This window comes from Lycorma delicatula, chromosome 2 (genome assembly GCF_047948215.1).
Source record: "Lycorma delicatula isolate Av1 chromosome 2, ASM4794821v1, whole genome shotgun sequence".
Classification (NCBI taxonomy): Eukaryota; Metazoa; Arthropoda; class Insecta; order Hemiptera; family Fulgoridae; genus Lycorma; species Lycorma delicatula.
The window spans coordinates 154,238,112-154,261,822 of NC_134456.1; positions in this window are offsets into that span (position 1 = coordinate 154,238,112).

The following is a 23,711-nucleotide window of genomic DNA, read 5'->3' on the forward strand; positions in this document are numbered from 1 at the left end:
ACAAGTTTACCGTTTCCCCGGCCTCCGTGGCGCGCGTGGTAGCTTTTCGGACTTTCATCAGGAGATCCCGGTTTCGAATCGCGGTCAGGTATGGCATTTTCACACACTACAAAAATTGTCATTCATCTCATTCTCTGAAGTAATACATAACCTTGGTACCGGAGGTTAAAAAAAAGTTTAGCGTTTTATTAAGATGCTTCAAAACAGCTATAATGCAAGAAGGAAAGTATGGTAATCAGTCAAAAAATAGGGTATAGGGTTTTTTTTACATTCTCGACGTCTCATATCCCATACAAAAATAACAAAATAAAAACGTGGAGGTGATAATGTTCGTACGTGCGCTGGCGTGTTTGAAGCTCAGTAACGTTTGACTGGATAGACCGATTTTGATGAAATTTAGTATAGGGACTCTTGTACATGGAGCAGTTTATTGCTATAAATTTGGGGTCCCGAATTTGTGCGGTAGATAATTTCTTTGGGATCAATTTTCTCAATATGTTTACATAACCCCACATATTAAGCTCAGTACATGCGTACGTACTTATCTTTTCATTTAAAAAAAATATGCTGCAAACTTTCCTCTTTTCCCAAAAATTGAAAAAAACTATTTTTTTATTATTGCTTCTTTAACGGAATTTTTTTTAATGTCCTTCCGAACGTAGTAGTAGTGCAAGTGGCGCAAAAAAAAACTTTGGGGCAAAATTAGGAGTGGGAGAACCTATTAAAGTTAAAAATATCGAATTTTTTAAACTTTCTTCATATATTATTATTTTTCCACTATAAAAGAACAATGACAGGAAAGTATAACAACTTTATTATCGTTTTTTTTAATAATTATTTAAATTCGTTATATCACCTGGCGTATCATTAAATCTAGTTTAAAAATTCTGATATGGACACCACATGACTTCCTTGTACACCTATTAAATTACATATACACATATTTTTCTGCACTTCATATAAACTTATTTCATTTGAAAGTGAGATACGACCCTCCAATATTTTAATAAAGTGGTCATTACACAATTACTAAAATATTAGATTTATTAAAATCAAATAATTATACAATTATAAATTCAACAATCTTACCTGAAATATTAGGATAGAGTAAAAGTCCCTTTATTACTCTTTAAATAAATGTAAGATTTATATCTATGCAATACTATGTTTTTTAAATTATTATGATGTAACCATCAACAAAATGAAAATAAAAACGAAACAGGAGAAGGTTACTAAATTTCATAGCGATATTTATTATCATGGTGACTGAACCAAATGCATAAATAAAAAAAAGATTATGTATTTATACTGAAGAAATGGAGAACCAAGTAATTGTTACCTATTCACGCATATCATATCTAATCATCATTATTTATATATATGTATATATATATATATATATATATATATATATATAAAATTTTTTTTTTCATTAAATTCAATAAAAATAAAAACAAAACAGGAAAAGGTTACTAAATTTTTAGTTTACATTTTTTACATGCTTTTACTGAGTTTAAAATGAGTTTGGTGTTAGGGTATATACACATCAGATTTGTACGCCTATAAAGGAGATAGAAAGGCATGGTGTCGTTCTTTGGCAGACCAGATGGGATGAGAAAAATTGTGGGCGTTATACATATGATCTTTTCCCTAATATCGTTGATTTGAGGGACGCATCTTGGGTACACCCGAACAAGTATATGACCCAATTTCTTTCTGGGCATGGCGCTTTTTGGGACAGACTTCAGAAAATAGGCCTGGCGGACTCTGGTATGTGTCCGTAATGCGGGTTGTTGGACGATGCTTATCATGTGATATATGAATGTGTGTTAGGTATGGCTTAATGCCCACGGGACCATTTGTTGGCTTGATATTATTGGGTCGACACTTGATCTCTGTATTAATTGGAAATTCCGGGCCGTATGGATTATCATAGGAAGTTTTATTGCATATTTGGCGAAACAAAGGATCGCTAAAGGGGTGTGATGTTCCGCTTGGACTTTCCTTCTTTGTGTTTTATTGTTATTTTGTTTTATTTTTGTTAAACTGTTGCTGTTTTTGTTTCTGTTTCATTATAGATTTGTTTGCTTTTCGTTAATTTTGTTTTATGTTACTGCTATGTTACATTAATTATTTATATTATTATGTTTTTTAGTGTTTTTGTATTGTATTTTATGATTTGTTGTGTGTCAAACTCATTTTTATCTTTTGGGTAGGAAGGGTTCAGTTTCTTCGTTCTTAGAAAGTGATTCAGTCTTGTTTGAAACTTGGCTAGATGTGTTTTGTTTGGAGTTTATGTTAGTAGGACACCGATGGGAATGTCGCTTGTGGCGTTCGCATCGGTGGCATCCTGGTTGAGGGTTGAGTGAACGATGTCATTGCCGAGGTACTGAAGATGACCTCCGGTAAAGCCGACAAGGGCTAGGTGCGAAAGAGGTGGCTGGCGACCGAAACTGTCACAAGGAATATGTCTTCCCCAATGGGGTCAGGATGTACGCCTATAAATAGTACACTGTTAACGTGTCTTCATCATAAAATACTACACGCAATATTCAATTATAACTTTCCTTAGCATTTTATATTAGTTTGTATACTAATTTTGTTTCACGTCGCTCAAGTAGATATGTAGTGGAAATGAGAACGTGTCGGATCCGTAATCAGGCACACATCGGTTCGAATCCGACTTCATATACATATTTTTCTTCTAAGTTTTTTTTTTAATTTAAATATATTGTTAATAATTATTAACTTCTGAATGTAAAAATTTTTGAAATTTTATTTCTCTATTAATTTCTGATTTTTAATTTTTTTATTGTTATTACTGAATTATTATTTATTGTTAATTTTTTTTTACGATCAGAGATTAATCAATACCTTTAAATTAAAAAAAGTAAATGTATATGAAGACGGATTCGAACCGTTATATATGCCTTCCCCTTGTAAGATCCAAATATTTCATTCATTAAAAATTTACTTGGCTATAATTCTGGAACCGTGAAAATAAGTACCACTTATGATACATAGTTGAAAAGGTCTCAACGAGGGCTTATTACTGCATTTAAGAAAAAGTCCAAAATCCATATGTTTCAAAATTGAAACCCCGCTTTATTTAGAGGTCTAGCTGTATACACACTTTTGGCCCAGTCGATTGCAGTCACAAGGGGAAGTGCACAACCAGATGTTACAACAGTCCTAAATACAAAATTTCAACATTCTACGTGTAACTGTTTTTGAGTTACGCGAGATACATGCGTACATACAGTCACGGATACGTACGTACAGAAGTCACGCCGAAACTATTGAAAGTGGATTCAGGGATGGTCAAAATGGATATTTCCGATGAAATCTGAAAACCGAAATTTTTCGCGATTTGTACAAGGAAGTAAAAACTCTCTGATAAATGAAAATTTAACAATTATGGAGTAATTTTATCGAAGTTGCAGTGTATTATTTAAATTGTTATTTGATGTAAGTAACCGTCTACTACTCTGTTTCTGCAAATAAAATAAAATAAAAAGAAACTTCCTTAATAAGTTCGGTTAAACTTGAAATGAATTTTGTATATTATAAGGTATTGTATAAATTATACAAAAACATTAGTTCATTCATTAACCAACATAATCACTTTTTCATATTATAATTTGTAATTTAATGAAAAAAAAACGGAATTTTTTAACATAAGATAATTTTTAACGTAAAATATATACATTTAGTAATCATAGTAACTTACTAAGTAAAAGAGATGAATTATTTGCATATTTAATTGTATTTTTATTTTTTATTTTATGTTAAACAAATCATTGCATTATTTAGTTTTATGTAAACATCAAAATCTCAACATACGAAAAAATATAGAAATTAGTTTTTTTTTTTGTTTTTTTTTTTTAATTACAAATTAGCCTTCCGGGCTGGTCTAGTGGTTAACTCGTCGCAAATCAGTTGTTTAATAGCTAGGTTTCGAAGTCGAAGGTTCTGAGGTACATATCCTAGTAAAACTTAGCTATATTTATACTGATTTGAATTTATAGACAGTGGATACCGGTGTAACTTTATAGTTGGGGTTCAATTAACCACACGTCTCAGAAATGTCGGCCTGAGTCTATACAAGATTACTTCTCATTTGCTTTCATACATATCATCCTCATTTCACTGAGTCATGGGAAGTTGATTATTGTTCACTAGCTGGTCAGATTACAACATACACATTAGGAATAATAATAAAATTATGTTTGTCATTTGTCCCATCGGACAAATGACAAACAAATAAAATTATTATTATTTTCGTGTACAGGTTGTTCGTTGAACACGTTATGGTATTCACCCTAAGAAGGGCAACCAACTCAAACTTAGTGAGTCACAAAATTCATTGAACCTTCCTTTGTACCAAAACCACGATGATTAATAAGATTCACGCAGCTAATGACCTTATATCACAACGAGTCTGCCCTGTTATTGAAATTTAAGTAACGTAGACGTGGAAAATTTCTCTTCATTTTGAAATTTATTTCATATCTCTGTTATTCTTTATTCCAAATCTATGTTCGAAACTTCATCGTTAATTTGGATACACCAATTTAACATTAAAGAAACAATTTATTCAGGACATATAACAATAATTATAATTTAAATAAATCACGTTAAAAATTGTTTATTTTCTATTCTGCAGATAAAAAAAAAGGAACTGCTCTCAGATTTTCCTATAAGAATCGACAGAAACTGTAGAAAAACATGATTTGAGAATAATACAAATTATATACTTAATCAGTTAAAAAAATATTTGATTATGATCTATATTATTGCATAAAAAAATTCATTCATTCATTCATTCATGTGCTATTAGTGCTGGTCCTGTCACGGCTGCTGCTCTCCACTTTGTTCTATCCTTTGCTAACCTGTTAGCTTCAGCATATTTTCCCTTTTCCATAATCCCGTCCATCATTTGAAATCTCTTCCTTTCCTTCCATTCACCAAGCATTTTATCGCATACGGTGATAAACACCTTCTTCTCATATAATGTCCTAGCCAATTCCTTTTCTTGTATTCAGTCACATTTAGCATTTTCCTGTATTCTCCGATTTTCCGTGATACTTCATTTGTTACATGGTCTTGCCATCTGAAATTTATCATTCTGCACCACACCCACATCTCAAAAGCATCAATTCGTTTTCTGTCTGCCTTTCTCATCGTTCACGTTTCAAATATGGATGTCAGCTCATCAGTTATAAAGCTAAGTACCGAAATTTCTTCACTTGCTTTTAAACTTTATTTCCTATCTTAATCTCAACCCTCTGCTCTTTTCCATCTAGTACCACATATTTCGTCTTTTTTTTGTTGATCCTCATACCTGTACTTTCGCAAGCTTCATTTAAGACATCAAGCATGTTATTTAGTTTACTTGGATTCTCCACCAGTACCACCACGCCATCACCAAAACGTATTATACATTCTATCCTTCTTCCCCCGATCTTTTTTCCTCTTTTTCCATTCAGAGAGCATTCTTCCAAATATACACCAAACAATTTTGGTGACATACAGCATCCTCGCTTCACTCCCTTTCCAGTTCCTATCCTTCCTGTCACTTCGTATTTATACTCAATTTTATTCACTGGTTGTAGTACTTAATTTTCCAGGCGACTTCCTTCTTTTCCAAAATTAGCAATAATATATCCTATCTAACTCTGTTAAACACTTTTCTAGTTCGACAAATGCAACATACATTCTCCGCCTCTTTTCCATGTATCTCTCACCTATTACTCTTAGCAGCCCTATAGCGTCCCGGGTTCCAACAACTCTTCTAAACCATACTTTTGTTCCTCAATACTGCTATATTAATGCTGAATAAATTATGTATCTTTACCGAACTTTTTTTGTCTAATTTAATATCTTAAAGTTCAGTCTATATTTGATTACAGTTTTTACATAACACAATAACTTTTGAAAAAATATTACTCTGATTTTAAAAAACTAAAAATGTATAAATCCATCAAATAAGTCAAATTACTTTAAAAAAAACCAAACAAATCGTATAAATCTTTGAAAGTCGGCTCTCTAATCTTCTAGTTTTATGATTATGAAATGAAATGGTATAAAAGACTATTAATTTTGAAGGAAGGTAGAATTATATGATGGTTCTATAATCCATGAAACTTTCATAAGAACACGTGGAAGGATCGTTTTTTTTTATAATAATAATAATATACGGTCTTGATTAAACTATCGGGTCCTCATAACAATACCTGTCAGCACGGTAGATTAATTGCGCTGGTTCTTTTCTTAAGATGCAATTACACATAAGTATACATACAAACCAAGTACGTATGTAACACTAAAAGGGACTTAACTCGTCAAATTCGCTTTCATTTAACCGTTTATGTTATTACCCAGCTATACTAAGTAGTAAAATCATTACGTCTGACTGACTATAGAATATTTTAATTAACAATCTAAAGTATTTAAAAATAAACATGAAAAGATCAAGGTTAACTTGAAAATATTTCATTTATGATGTCTTATTATTTTATTTCATAATAACTTTAAAATATTCATATTAAAAAAAATGTGTTTGTATGTGTAGAATAATGAACCGATAATATGTAATTGTTCAACCGTATATAAATGGATTTAATGGTAATATGATGGAATAAGTAAAATTATTATTTAACTATGTATCTTAAAAAATAAATGATAACAATAATAGTAAAAAGTAAATAAACTGTTTTCCCTTGAAAATAAATGAATATCGATTTGTGTTAAAAAGTTTAATTAGCAGAATATAGTGAACAGTTTTATGAATAGACGTCCGTGATCTTCTCTATTCACATTTTTAAGTATATAAGAAACCCAATTTTTTCCAATTAAAATTTTTTATAATTATCAAAAATCTTTTTAAAAATATACTAATTCCTCATTCTTTAATTTTGTTTAAGTTAATTATAAATAAATAAAATAAATATTTTATTCTGATCAACATATAATAATATTAATAATAATTTATTTATTTGTTTTGTTTTGTTTGTGCAATAGAACAGCTACATAAAGCGTTGTATATTACACAATAGTACATAAAAACATTTACAATAATTATAAGTTAACAATTTAAATATATTTACATATAATAATAATAATAATAAATAAACATAAAAATGCATCCAAACACCTTAGAACATGACATAGTGAAATCAAGTCAGGTGGCATCTTTATGTCCCTTGGAAAAGTATTAAACCCGATGGGCTAGACAAAAAAAAATCAATGAGACCAAGATAGAAAACCTCACAAAAGCTTATAGAATGAACAAGAATATATATATATAAAACGAAACGAATTTTAAGGATTGGATAACTGAGGCATTACACAACAATGGAAAGACCCGCGGAATAGCGCGGGTCTTAACACCGCAGTAATCCGGGGGGAATACTACGGTTAATACGTGGCCGAATGCGCAACCTTAGACTAGGAAGAAGTAAATAAAATTAAAACTATGGAAAAGAAAATTTTATAGTTAAAAACTACAAAAAAATTTTAATTTGTGTCTATCAGAAAGTAGAAAAATATCAGACTCGATTAGGAAATGCAAATTTTCCTTCTACGGACATTTGATGATAATGGGCAATACAAACTAACCAAGGAAATTTTTGAGCAAGGAAACAATAGAAAGACTACTATCAAGTGGTTCAAATAGGTCAAAGAAAATGTAAAAACATAAGAAAACAGATACAAAGATATGTTAAGACAAAAAATCAAAACAAAAGACGGGTTCCAAAAGGAAACAATAAGAATGGAATGGACCTAACAAAATCAAAAAGAAATCCCACGTAAAAAGTACCCGGAATAAAAGAAAAGAGATGTAACTGATTTAAACTACTTACCATGACCCTACAGACCGATGTCGATTCAAAAACAAATCATTATACAGATCATGTCACCAAGAAATATTTATTCTATTCATGGATAAAAAAGGAACTACCCCGGGATTTATAGCATGTATCAAAACACTGGTTAAACATTGTTTTAGATCAGTATCACAAAAAACCCAATTACTTTAAAAAATAAAAAAACGCGATTAAAGTCCACATTAATTATTTAAAATGCGAGAGTTTTTTAATAATTAAAGAGACAAATGACTGGAAAAAAATATTATTTATTCAACGACAACAAAACTAAATTACTTTTAAACAAAATTCTTGGCTGCATTTAGGTAATTGCTGCATCTTTCTGTGCGTTTTCTTATTCCAGTAATAAAGAATCGTTCACCTCGGCACCAGCTCTTCTTATACCGCATCTTAACCTGATCATTGTTATCGAACTTATTGCCACGTCAAAACTCTTTCAGAGGACCAAACAAATTAAAATCTGATCTTGCGAGATCGGGACGTAAGGTGGATGAGGCAACACACCTCCCGACTCGACTTTTGAATAGCTTCTCGTGTATTTTATGAGCGGGCGTCATTAAGCTTAAAATTACGCCTTTGAAAAAAGAACCAGAGCGTATCCTACTTATTACGAGTTCACCTTATTTTCCAGCATGTCACAGTTGTTATATTTACGTTATTCTTCCAAATAATTTCAATTAATTAAACCTTTATAATTCTCAAAATACCATTAGCATCGCTTTATTGCCTGACGCGTGTTTTGAATTGTTGTATTGTTTGTTGTTAATTGTTTGTATTCCGGCTCAAATGATGATTCATGTTTTATCCCAAGTTGTTAAGTGTCCTTCTACTAAGGTTCAAAGTTAAAGTTAAAATTTTTAACCTTCTGTTAAAAACCGATATTTTAATTCCGATCAAATGTGAATTCGTTTTTTTTTTAACAAAAGAGTTATTTTCGGAACCCACTTTGAACACTTCTTAGAGTTTTACAAGATTTTCATTGGTGTGTCCTTGAAAATAAAGACATTAAAATCATCTTGTATAGCGTCAATCAAAACTTCCACTGGTCTTCCATTACGATGAAAATCAGCGAAACTTGTTCTGCCCGATTTAAACTCTGATCCACTTATAAATACACTTTTTACTACACTCTTAACATAGATGATTGAATTTTGATCGTTTTTACACCTTTAAAAAATAGAACTTTTATCACAGCAAGCTGTTCTTTCATCTTACATGTTCCAAGCGGTTGACATGAAACAAACAAAATAAATTATAATAAATAATAAAAATTCTCTTTCAACGGATGATTTTTCTGTCTGTTGTGACAGCTTAGACGGTAAACTAATTTTTCGTTGTTGCCATTTTTCTAATTAATTACGCATGCCTGAAATGTTTGTGTTTTTTAGTTTTGATAATCGATTCTTATGTATTTTTTAGTGCTGAATCCGAAAATAATCTTAATTTTTTCCTGACATGTTGGAAAAAATGAAGGTTATTTTCGGATTAAGCGGAAAAAATACAGAATCGATTATCAAAAGTTACAAAACATTCCACAACCCAAATTTTGCTGGCTTGTGACATTGAACGATCTTCGTAGAAACATATAAAATAATATTAAGATAAAAATATTATAATAAATACAGATAAAAAACTTTATTTTTTGATAAATATCTAAAAAATAGATCAAAACTACTGAGCCGAATAGATCTGAACTGTGAGATCAGTTCCAATTATGGAGTAATTGGAAATGATCATATATTTATGTAATTGAAAAATGTAGAAATACAAGTTTATTTCCCATATTTTAATTAGTATTATATAACAATTCATTGACAGAATAATATTACTTCTGCAAAAAAATATTTTTTTTTAATTGTGTTTTAAATTGTAAGGTAATTTATTAGAAATGATAATTAAACATAATAAGGGCCTTGTTTTCGTAATTTGTTGTTTTTTTACGAAAATAATTCTTTTGTTATTTTTGAAAGAATAAGTGACATTCTTTTTTCGCAAAGATTGCAAATTCATAAATATAAACAAAAATGTAGATTACATTTTATATTAAAAATAGTCAATATCGATCGGGAAAGAATATCAAAAAAATAATTTTTTAACAAAACATGTATCTTTTTTAAAATAAAGATTGTATATATCGAAGTACTTTTTTATTTATAACCTATGAAGAGAAAATATAAAAAACGTTATAGTTTTTGATAAGTATCCAGCTGAATTAAATGATGAGTAAACCGCCTTGAGCTGATCTCATTTCGAATGAGATTTCCTTTCACCTACACTAAAATATAATTATTTTTACCCCTTATTATTATTATTATTTAATAATAATATGTTAGAACAAAAAAGTTTATTTTATGTCGATCAAAATTTATTTTTTCGGTTATTATCGAGTAGTTTTGTTTATTCACTCCTTTTTTTATTTCATATAATGCGAGAGACTAAATCTCTCGACTTGTCTGTCTGTAGATTTGTTTTTTATACATCATAGTTTTTAATTCACTTTCATTTTAGAGTCTTGTTTAAACTTCTGTTCAATACTTAACTTTAGACGTTAGTTATATGTAATACATTTAGTTAGATAAATCATTTTTATCTATTAAAGTTTTTAATGATTAAAATAGATGAAATACACCAATATATTCTATTATAATAAATACGCACGTCTGTAATAGAATATTACGTTCTATTTATTGATTTAAATTAAAGGTTCAGTCAAAAAAAATGTGATATATTTAGGTTATAAATACATAATTTTAAAGATTAGACTGGGGAAATTTTGTTATCTATGATTTAATAATTATATGCTGCAATATCCTCTTTCCATATCGATGGAGTTTTACAGACGGTACACAAAATTTTCCATAACACTCTGAAAAAAATTAATTGGGATATGATAATTTCGTAGAAAATCTTTTTTAGTTCATTATTATATTTTTTGTACTTAACATAATCTTATATAACTCCTTAAAAATTTCAGTGCGACTTCATTTGACCTGAAATTCGAGAAAAAGTTTTCTTTAGCGGAAACTCGATAACAAAGCGTTTTCAGACATATGTTTGTATGATTTTTTTTCCTTATTCCAAGCTGTAGAAACAGTTTCCATATTATTTCCCTTTCCTTCTGAATCACTCTGTATGTATATATATATATATAAAACTGCCCTTGAAAGATTCAGTGGATTCTTCTGCTGACATCTATATTCTCTTTTATTCTATGTACTTTTTTTAGTGTTCCAATTAGCTGTCAATCTCTTGTAGATCTTCAAAGCGTTCTTCAAATATTAATCCTTTTCTCAAATATCCCGTCAGTCAATTTTTGTATTCTGAATTGTTCTAAAAAACCTTCTCATTACTCTCTTCAACATTTTTTTCATTTTTTTACATTTTCTCTGTCTATTTAGCGTTTTTCAATCTATCCCATGTCTAAATATCACATGTTACAGAATTTATTTTTCTCTTTTTCTTGATGTTGATATTTCACATTCGTAACAGAAGAGCATTCCAAATAAAACACTCTACAAGACACTTCTTCAAGTGTAACTTCATCTTGGTACGTATTAAAAAAGTCTCTGTAAAATTTACTTAAAATTTAATCAACATTTTTTACGTTCTTATTTTTTATTTATGATGCAAATCGTGGCAAACTCCCCCGTCAAGATATACGGAGCTTACTATTGTTATATCATTATCACTGATTATGGTTCTAGGGACACGTATCATGTGTTGATTATAGAAGAGGTACTTTCACTGTATTCCAAATATTTTGTACTGTTGTTCTAAATAAGATGTGAAGGAGGATAAGCTTCATATTTTTGGGGTTTTTTAAACGATAAAAAATTATTTTTTTTGAAAATAAAGTTAAAACTTAAATATTTTTACTGTATTTTATATTTTCTCACTAGGATTATCATTCAGAGTGGTGATCAATAAGTTAATACGTTTATAAAGTCGATTATAAATAAACGTTTTTTATCTTATTTTCACATTGTGCATTTGTAATCTCTATTTCTTGGACACACCGGTAGATGTCACCTAATCTTTTTATTCCCTTCTAATATCGCAACACATCACTTATTGTAGAGCTGTGGCCGATCACGGACGTTTGTATAATTCACAGCGCACTTATACTTCTATGCTAAATTAGAATATGTTGCAGTGACTCAGCGACAATTTCGAGCTCATTTTCACACTCGTTGGACTCCAGCAAGTAATACCATTTTCCGATTATTTGTAAATATGAAGAAGAAGACAGAATAATAAAATAGAAACGACCTAAAGCAGCTCCCGTTCGTCCTCCGAAAAAAAAATCGAAGCCGTTCAAGTTGCCATGCAACGTAGTACAGAAAAGTCTACATGGCGAGCTTTGCGAGAAATTGAAAGCTGTTTCCATATAAATTGACTGTCCTCCATAAGTAAACACAATCTAACAAGAAAATTAGATTGGAGTTTGCACAGTGGTCGGAAGAGAAAGTTCTGTTCAGGCAAGGCTATTTTCTTATTGATGGGACTATTAACAAACAAAATTTCCGCTTTAGAGCGACAGCGCACAACAAATCGAGCACGAAGAACAACAAGATGGTCCTAAAGTAACGGTTTGGAAGCTTTGTCCAATCACGGATTGATGGGCCAACTATTTTCGACGATACAATTAATTAATTCCCAACGCTATTTGAATATGTTAAGAAATGATCTTTTACCCAAACTGCTTGCGATTGAGTTCCTCATAGATATACAATGGTTTGTACAAGATGACAACTCCTCAAACCGCTTATGTTGAGGTGGATTTTTTAAATTCAGTTTTTGGTAATCGTGTAATTTCAAATTGCTATCCGAGCCGCCACAATGAAGGTTTCTTTTGGCCACCTTTGAGCTCCGATTTAAATCCTTGTGACTTTTTATATGGATATTTAAAAAAGAAACTTTTCCTGTTAAGACCTACAAATGTTATTGAAATGCATGGGCGGATAGTTCAGTTGTGTGAAGAGATTCAAGAGGACTTATGTCGCAGAGTCATCAGAAATATGTACATTCACCTAGAAGAGGTTGTCAGGCTAACTGCGACCATATTGAACACGTCATGCAACAAAAGAACTTTCCACCAATACTGTATTTGGTTTGTAAAGTTATAATCGTATTATACTTAAAAATAAATATGTAATCTAAAATTCAAATGCGTCACCTTCTTATGCGCCAACCTGTAATTGATTTGAGTATTATCTTCTGCCATTGCTAGCATTGTCACTCTGTTATTCGTAGTCGATGTGTTTCGAAGTACCTCCTGGTACGGAGTGTTAAAAGTGGTTTTGAGGTAGGAGGTATCCGAGACGCGTCAGCCACGAATGTTAGAGTGACAACGCTAGGAAGGGCTGAAAATAACAATGAAATCAATTAAAACTAAGTGTTTAATAGTGTACCCAAAAAGGTACGAATTATAAAGTAGTATAAGAACATTTTTATAGTGTTAAAGTGGGTAAAATATGTTGCGCATAACCACTGATACGAATAAAACTAGATATTATGGATCTCTTCACGAGTAGCTCGCGTCATGTGTGAATCGGAACTACTTATGCGAGTTCAATGTTTAAAGCAGGGAAGACTTGGGGACGGAAGATTTCCTTCACCATATTTCTCCTTTATACTTTGCCGTGCAACGGTAATCGGTTATCATTCTGAAATGGAAATTTTTTATTAATTATAAAACTTAAAATTTATACTTCTGTAGTAGGTCGTAACCATTTTGTAGAATTTCAAAAAAAAGAATCGTAGAATACGTTTGACCGTAACTTGCTTTCCTCAGTCAAAAATATAATTTTATTAAAAACAATAAAATATACTACCTGATCTTTACTTTACCTATCGCTATTATCATAGAATGATCTAATGCTCTCAATATGGGGTAGATTCAATATGGAATAATTTTAATCGTAAATCCAGAATGCACCTATAAAAGTAATAAAAATTGTAATTAATTTTTAACACATTTGCTACTGCTTTTCATGTACAACGTCAGTTAAGTCGTATTATTATAGACTATTAAAGCTAGAATGGTACGCTAAATACTTCTTTAACAGTAGCAAGGCGTACCTGTAATGTTCTACCATCATGACAGATCAAATCAATCACTCTGTTTCTGCTTGTAACCTGTCTACGTCCTTGTCTTTTTTACAATGCGAGGATAAGATAACCATTTTTGCATTATTCAACTCTGTCAATATAATTATTTATCTTAATAAAATTAATTTCCAGATATCTGTTAGTAATAGGTTATATTTATTTATTATTCTCCTTTTAAATTTAATAAAATTATTTAGAGAATAATCATTTTATTAAATGTTCATCATATTTAATTAGGCCCATAAAATTTTATTGTTAATTACAAAATTAATTTTATTCATATTTTTACCATATAAGATAAAATAATAATTATAATATTGACATTATAACGAAATAATTATAATTAAAATATACTTAATTTATAAGTAATCATTATCGTAGTCAATTTAATTATAATTATTTAGTTAACCAAGGTTTTGTATACAACTGTTTTTATACATACAATACATAGGGTGTTAACAAAGTATGGCAATCTTAAAATAACTTTTAAACAGTTAAAAACAGAAAAATAAAATTTAGTATATGCTCCTCCCAAGAAAAGATCAATTTTTCTGTATTAGAACACTACATATTGAAATCAGAAATCTTTAATGGAAATTATGGTTCATAATTTTAAAGGAAATAAAAAATCACGAAGAACTTGACGTAAAAAAATTCAGGCTAAGATAACTCTAACCATTGCAGAAGCCATTTATAATTTTTGACAGGTAGTTTCAAAAGGGACCCATGGTCTCATACCACGAAAAAGAGATTGGTTTAAGGCAGAAACATTTAATAAATTCTATTTATTTTTTATTTTTTCATTGTTGAGCAGTTATTTAAGATACTGTATTTGAAAAAAAAATTATACTTCCGTTTGCCGTTTTAAATTAATTAACCGAAATATTTTAAAAAATTAATAAAAAATTTTAATTTAAAGCAATCACATTATTTACTTATAGTTTCGTCAGGAAAAACCGATTGTTAGTTATAGTCCTACAGCAAATAAAAAGAAAATTTAAAGTAAAAGATTTTTTCTACTCTATTAATGAATTTTTAAACAATACTAATTAAAGAATATATTAAAAAAATTCGATACTTTGTTTACCCGTTTAAAGCATAAATAGATATTTGGATTGTTATTTACTTTGTATTTATATATTTCGTTACACTGCTTTAATCAAGATATAGTTTGTGTTGATCCATCTAAGCTAATACAGGGACAGTTCATTTTTTCTTTATCCTTACTCCATCTACATATAAATAAATATTTTACTTTAATTTTTACATAATAATATAACATATAAATCTTATCGAGAATGAGGGGTATGCTAATCCACAAGTAAACAAAAAAGGAACTGCCCCAGAATTTTCATGGATGGATTAAGGAAAACTATGGTAAAACATTGATCAGAGATTATACATTCAATTATAAAATTTAAAAAAAATAGATGAGATTAAAGTTCATCATAATTTTTAAAAATCTTAACACATGAAACATTGCTAAGGGAAACGCATAAAGATACTAAATATAAAAAGATATAACTACAAAATAATTAAAAATTCAGAAGGTGTTATTGAAAATTATTCGAGAACATATTTACACATCGAATGGAGTGGTTAAAAAAACGTTTTTTTTAAGTTTTCAAAAAATTATTGTCAGAGCAATATCGTTTCAAAAAAATAAAATGCCGATCTCTGTGGTGGAGCAGTTTCTCTTATGTCTCTTATTGTAATGTGCAAGTGATTTATTACTTCTTGTGTTGGTGTTATCCTTGGTTTTGTATGAGTTGTATTGTGTGAGTGTGTGTTTGGATTTTCAGTTGTGAGTGCGTTGACCTATTGTGTGAGTGGGCGTTTCCTCCCTTCCTGAAGTAATGATGTATATGCGGTTCCCAGGAGGAGTGGAAACCCAGGGTTGGGGGTTTAGTCGGTAGTGCGCAGAAACACATACGCATTTAATAACATGTTGCGGAACCTGTTAATGAGTTCAACACTGCTTGAAAGATTTTTTAAGTTGTTCGGTTATTTGTGAATAACGTAAACAGGAGAATAATAAAGTTTTTTCTTGTAAGCCGAAGTATAGTGGAAATCCGATTATCTGGATTGATCTTTCCAAGGCCGAATCCGGATAATTAAAAAAAGGTTAATCATACTTACTGTTCATGTCATTCTTTTTTTAACTGGCATCACACTTAATAAAAAATATGAAAATATAAGAATAAATGTATTTCTGTAAAAAAAAAAGATACGGGTACTCTGAAATCAGTAAGTAAAAATTTGCTGCTGAACGAAATAAAAATTTACTGTTTTATAAAAAATTATTAAAAAACCTTTAAGACAAAACCTACAAAAAATGTGTTGAAAAAAGTGAGTTTAAGTTAACTGTGTACTATAAAAAATATGCTTTATTGAAAAAATAATAATAAATATGATAGAATAAAATTTTAATTTTTAAGCACGGCACAGTTGGTACATAATATTCTTATATAAATAAAATGAAATTCAACCTTACCAACATTCGTCCACGTTCTCTTTTCTAGCGTTTTCGGTCATTCGACCATCCTGAGGAAATGTTATTCTTCAATTTGAGATCATTAGAATTAAAGTATGTTGAATGTAAATTTATAAATTGTTAAAATCACAACTGGTGGTCATAGTATAAAGTTATTCATGTCTGTTATGTAAGAAGGTAGCACGCAATTTTTAAGGTAACAACTGACGACCAGTTGTGATTTTAACATATTATGAATTTATATTCAACATATTTTAAATTTCAAATTGAAGAATAACTTTTCCTGAAGGCGGTCGAATGACCAAACATGGTAGAAAAGAGAATGCGGACGAATTGTTGGTAAGGATTGTTTTTCATTTTATTTATATATAAATACAGTAAAATTCAGTGACAGTCAGTAATCAAAATATGTCTTTTAAAACACTATTTCTTATTTAAAAAATCTGTAATGTGTACTTGCTTAACTTGACTAATGTATGTATTTCCAGTCAATCTTTAGGAAATTCATTTTACAATTAGTTTAACACAGGTTTAAACTTACATGTGCTACACGAATTGCAACAAAAAGTCAATTAATAAATTCATTTTAAAAAAAATCGATAAAAATATATTCCCTATTGAAACAAAGCTTTATTTGAATAGTATATTAGAATTTTTTAAATGGTGTATTCATTTTTTTTAAATTTCCTAGTAATCAGTTCGGAGAGTTGGAAAATTGGCGTTCGGATTAACGGGATACCACTTTTATGACGAATTAGACTAAAATATTTATGTTTTTTTTTTTTTTTTATTTAAGGTGAATGGTGTTATTCTTTAAGAACAGGTGATAAAGATTGTACGTTCACTAATATAAGTACGAGAAGTCAAAAAATTTAACTGATAGATCATCTTTATATCATGTTAAGCTTGTTCTGACGTTTTGAGAAAACCCCAAGGGATGATATCCTATGATCGGAAATATACGTTGAAATACCTAATACTGATGACAAGCTTAGTATCTAGTAGTAGTAATGTACTTCAAAACAAAATAAGATTTGATTTTATTACAAACGAGATCAATTTGAAATCATCCTAAGAGAATTTATCACCTAATATAACACCTAGAAATTTCGCTTTATGAATGACAGAAATATTATCGTTATAATTATTGAAAATTCTATTCACGCAATCAGCAATATTTTGTCTGCCTGCAAAGCATAGTTTTTGTCTATATTTAAAGTTTGATGGTAACAAACCATCCATTGAACAACTTTTGCAACTTCTACCGCAGAATTTTTCAAATTATATGAAAGTTCTTTAAAATTTTATTTTATTTCACTTTTTTAAATAAATGTTTTGCCTAAAATTTATCTTTAGCGAGTGAATGATAAAAAATATTTTTTCCTGAACGAAGATAAAATCTTCGTTTTCAGCTAAAAATGACAAAAAAACTTCAAAGGAAAATATGAAAATAATTTTTTTAAATATAACTTAAAATTATAACTGAAGTAACTTCCTATGGTCGGAAATATACGTTGAAATACCTAATGACAAGCTTAGTATCTAGTAGTAGTAATGTACTTCAAAACAAAATAAGATTTGATTTTATTACAAACGAGATCAATTTGAAATCATCCTAAGAGAATTTATCACCTAATATAACACCTAGAAATTTCGCTTTATGAATGACAGAAATATTATCGTTATAATTATTGAAAATTCTATTCACGCAATCAGCAATATTATGTCTGCCTGCAAAGCATAGTTTTTGTCTATATTTAAAGTTTGATGGTAACAAACCATCCATTGAACAACTTTTGCAACTTCTACCGCAGAATTTTTCAAATTATATGAAAGTTCTTTAAAATTTTATTTTATTTCACTTTTTTAAATAAATGTTTTGCCTAAAATTTATCTTTAGCGAGTGAATGATAAAAAATATTTTTTCCTGAACGAAGATAAAATCTTCGTTTTCAGCTAAAAATGACAAAAAAACTTCAAAGGAAAATATGAAAATAATTTGTTAAAATATAACTTGAAGTAAATTATAAAAAAACGTTTCCTTAAAGGTATATTGGGTTAATTTTTCCCCAATATGTTTATTTTATTCATTTAATAAAACGACATCATTGTGTAACTGCCAAAATATGTTTTTCATCAAAATAAACTGACTCGCTGATAAATATTTCAAGTGATCACAAAATTAACATCTCAATCATGCCATTGTTGGATTAAAAAACGTTAATTCTGAAAGTTTTGCAGAAATAAAATTTTTCGTAGTTATACCCGTAGAAAAAAAAATAAAACAGAATAACGTGATAGTGAGCTCAAATTAAAAACAATTCATTTTGCTTTTTTATTATTATTATTATTATTATTATTTTTTTTTATTCAAGATAATATCTATTAAAACTCACTTTTTCATCAATTTACAATATAATAGCATGTAATTTACAACAGAATTTTTATTACAGCAATATTACCTTTATTAAAAAAATTTAAAAAAAATCACTTCGAAATAAAATGAAAAATGTATTATAAATTTACACCTAGTATTGTTGGGATTGTAAAATTGTTTGAAGTTTAAAGCAGTATTGTTTCTTGAAATAAATAACTATTTTCTCTAAGAAATACTTCTATCTCGCACGTTATAGGAAAGGTTGGTAAGGTCATCGCAATATATCGGCTTGTGTATCGGTGCAATAAACATTGCCGGACGGCAAGTTCCATATATTGCCGGTAACACGATGAGTGAGACAGAGATACTTGCGTTATCTAAATGTTAATTTTGTTTATTCTCATCATTTTTTTCCGTCGATTGTTTAATGAAGTGGGATAAGTGCAGGTGTGAAGCCGGTCGAGGTAAGCCGCGCACTGCTCCACATATCTCTCGGGGACAGCCGAGATACGGTCGCATGCGAAGACTCCATAAGCGGATTATCACTTCTCGGTTCTACTTTTCAAATAAATCAGGTTCTACCCGCGGGCCGGTGGCGTTTCTAGAGTGTAAACGTAAAGATAGGTGATCGTAGACGGGGGTTCATGTCCTCATAATTACCGGCGGTTAGCCCGGACGATTATGTTGCAGTCAAATAGTTTGAAGAGTCCCTCGGGCCTCTGACGCCGAGACAATGCTTTCATAATTACTTCTTTTATTCCTATTTACCTCTCTTTCTCTCTCTTTCTCTTTTAAAGTGGTAACGGCGCTATCCAGTACAAAGCGACTGGCCCGCCGTTACCTATTGTATCCGCCGACATTAATCGAGCATATTAATGTGTATTTATGGCTCTTTCGAATCAAGGAACAATCGTACGTCGGATTGTATTATTAGCGGATGTCCTGTGTAACGCCGCCTATCCCCTTGCATCTTCGACCGGGCACACCTTACGCCCAATAGTTCCTCTACATTTCTCTTACAAATAATAACGTATAACTTTCATCGTATTCATTTGTTATAGTTCTACATACAATAACAATAAACATGTAAATAAATTAACGGATTAAATGTAAATACCGCTTAAATTATTTTAATACCGTAAACTATTAAATATATTGGGCTACTGAATTAAAAATATCTACTGACATGGAATGAAAGAAATAATAAATTATCTATTAAGTACGAATCGATTACAATTAATTAAAACAGGAATACCGATAGGACTATTAAATTGTAATTTATTTATATTTTGAACTAGGGAATTTATTCGTTTCAATTTTAAGATATACTCTGCTAATTAATTATATAACTAGTACGTGCTGCTTTGCTATTACTTAGAATACTCGCTTTCAAAATAAGAGGTCACAGGTTCAAGACCTTGCTAAGGCGTTAAGGTGCAGTTTATAGTGCACGACCTTGCATAAAAACCATATTCATCAGGCCATTCCAGATTTAACCCTTAAGTATGTACACGACTTGATTATAATAATCAAAAATTATTGTTATTTAACCTAAATACATCGTTAAATATTTAGCTATATTATTGAATTGTCTTTTTTTATTTATTTTTTTTTACAGGTGAACCGTGCGTACCGATATCTCTGAATTTATGAGAACATACAACAGTACCCTGACTAAGAAGTTATATTTAGCTCATATCTTAGTGTCATTTGCGTATCTAAAATGCTATTACTTCCTTCCGAATAACTAGTAAATACAGTGTGCGTTAATTTTCAGAATAAACTAAATACCGATGTTATTTAGTTATTCATTTTTATCGATTCTAAATACTAAAGCCGCATTAAAGTTTTAAGTTTGTCATCATTATTAGTAAATATTTATTATGCTCTGAAGTACAATATATCTTCTAAAATACTCCTCTAAAATACAATATCTTCTCTTAGGGCTCTCTGAAAAACTGTAACAAGTTTTCAAGATATAAAAGTGGCCTATCACGTCATTGTTTGATTGTTCGACCCCCAAAAATAATAAAAATTGTACAGATCAATATTTAAAAAATTTAAAAAAATTGTAACATACCTTTGTCGTATTCCTAATGTGTGTTCAACTAGTGAAAAATAAGCAACCCCTCTCCAAAGACCCGATGAAATGAGGATGATATTGTGTTGATAAAGCAAATGAGTTGTAGTTTTGTATAAACTCAGGCCTACCGTTCCTTAGATGTGTGGTTAATTGAACCTCAGCTACCAAAGTAACGCGGTATCCATTGTCTAGTATTCATATCCGTAAAAAAGCCACTGAGTCTTACTAGGATTTGAACCTCAGCACCTACGACTTCGTAAATCAACTGTTAAACAAGTGATCTGCGTCAACGAGTTTACCACTAGACCGGCCTGCTGGGCTGAATATGTATATGAATGCGCAATATTTATAACAAAGGACCCTTACTTATTCTTAAAACATAACAATATCCACTTCAAATCAAACGAAACTACAAATTTTTTGTATGTTGCAAAACACAATACAGGGTTAACGAGTAGGATTTTGTAATGCTTCCATTACCATTATTAATAAAATATAGAACCATTTAAAATATATTTAAAAACTTTTCAAGAAACAATATTGACGATAAATTTAAAATACATACTGATTAAATTTTTTTTAAATTTGAATTTTCTTCATTCTGTTCAACGTGTACTTAAATATGCGTTCAAATTATTTTCATTAACACCTAGGAATTGTAAATTATTTCGTAATTATTTAATATATTTAGTATCTTATGATATTTAGTTTAATGTTATTTCAGATGTTTATACTTTAAACAAATATATAGACTTAAATCAAGTTTATTTTTCATATTACAATTAATTCTGTATTTTGTAGGGCTACTGTAATCAAGATTTTAACATGCTTTACCTTGATCTATCCAAGTAAATAATGGAACAATTTCTTTTCTATCCAGGAATTGCATATCTACCTATTTCTGACATGATTTATATAATGTATAATTAAATACCTTTTAAAAGAAAGCTTTTATTTAATGTATATTAATATTAGAGTTTATATTAAGCAATAAGATAATTTTATTTCTGCATAAATTTTTAACTTAAACTGATAATACTTTCTAATTAAAAATTCTTAATTTTAAGCGTGGCTGTACAGTTTGATGGGTATGAAACAGCAGAAGCTGGAGCGGGTAAAGCATTTTATGATGGGAGTAGATCTCGCGTTCTTTTTTCTGTGTATTCCATCCGTTAAAATCCACTGGCTAACTTATGTCATGATTTTCAGATAAGCGGTTTCGATTCGATTTTACGGAAGTAAAAATAATTTATTTACATGCAGGTGCGATACCGTATACAAACTGTTTTTTACTTATATTTAGTTCCAATTTCAATTATTGTAAACAATTTTTTTTTAATCTTTAAAACTTCTGTAGATAAATAATTCTTATTAGTTGGGATTTATCTTATAAAGCTTTTTATTATTCCACATCATAAAAGATGTTATGCAGTAAAATTTTAATTTGACTGTTCCGTCAATCTGAAATTTGACGGTAACTCTTGTCATATACAGATTCATAATTTTTTAATAAATGCTTTTAATCGAGAAACAACGAATGAAAAATCCATTAATATTAGTATTAAAATTAAAGTAATTACACCTTGAATTAATACAACATTTTTTGAACGTATTATCATACAGTTACTATCTTAATAGACCTGATATTTATAGCAGTCACGTAGAGGGAGTTGATTAGGTTTGATTATCTAAATTTTTAATAATGTTCTTGGATTGTTCCCCAATTTTATCGATTAATAATTTATATTATACCAACTGCTGTTCTCCAGAGGTTTGAGGAAGATTCAACCGGATAATATCTTACGCAAATAATTCTTAAAATGGAGGAGATACTATCCTGCTCTAAAATGGTTCTTTACACTCTGGACGAAAGGTAAATTTTTTAGCATGTGTTCAGTATAAATCGTTAATCAGTGACAGCTACTCTACATTACTGAGTATAGGTACCCCTAATCACCCGAATGATTTTGGATAGAAGGGATTATTTGAAGAGATTCTTTAAAGGATTCCTTTGGTTTCGATTTTTTCAACCTTACTTTTACTTTCCCAGCTGTAGCTCTATGCTTCAGCAGCATAGCTGTAAACGAAAACTATATCGGTAGAAAAAATGTTTGGTATCAGGATTTTCAATGTTTCAAGATCTTATCTCAAAAAGAAAAAAATTAAAATATTTCATGAACATGTATGTGTGTTGGTCCGTATTTTGATTAAAAGTTTTGGACTGAATCAACACAAATTCTTCAAAAATGGTTAAAAGATTTTCTATACATGGACTATTGATGTCATTAAATTTTTGAAAAATGGGTAGAAATAGTTTTCACCATTTATAATTTTTGACTTTTTGTAAAGTGGTCATAGAAAATTAAGTTTTAATACAATAAAAACGCTTATTAAGTTATTTCAAATTCCAAAATTTTAAGTCGATCGGATTTAGGGATAGAAGGATTCAATATTATTTCTAAACATTGCTTTATATTACGAAAACTCATTGACCAAAAAAGTTTAAATTTGGCACAAATATTTCTCTCTCTCTCTGTGTGTGTGTGTGTGTGTGTGTGTGTATGTGTGTGTGTGTGTATGTATATATGTGTATATATATATATTATATATATGCGCGCGCGCGCGCGTGTGTGTGTGTTCCAGATTTTGGTATATGTATATATGTGTGTGTGTAATTTTTTTTTCCCAGTTTTGGCTTTTCTTTTTACCCCATCGTAGAAAAGGACGTCACGGAAGTAAACATAATTTTTTTTAGCC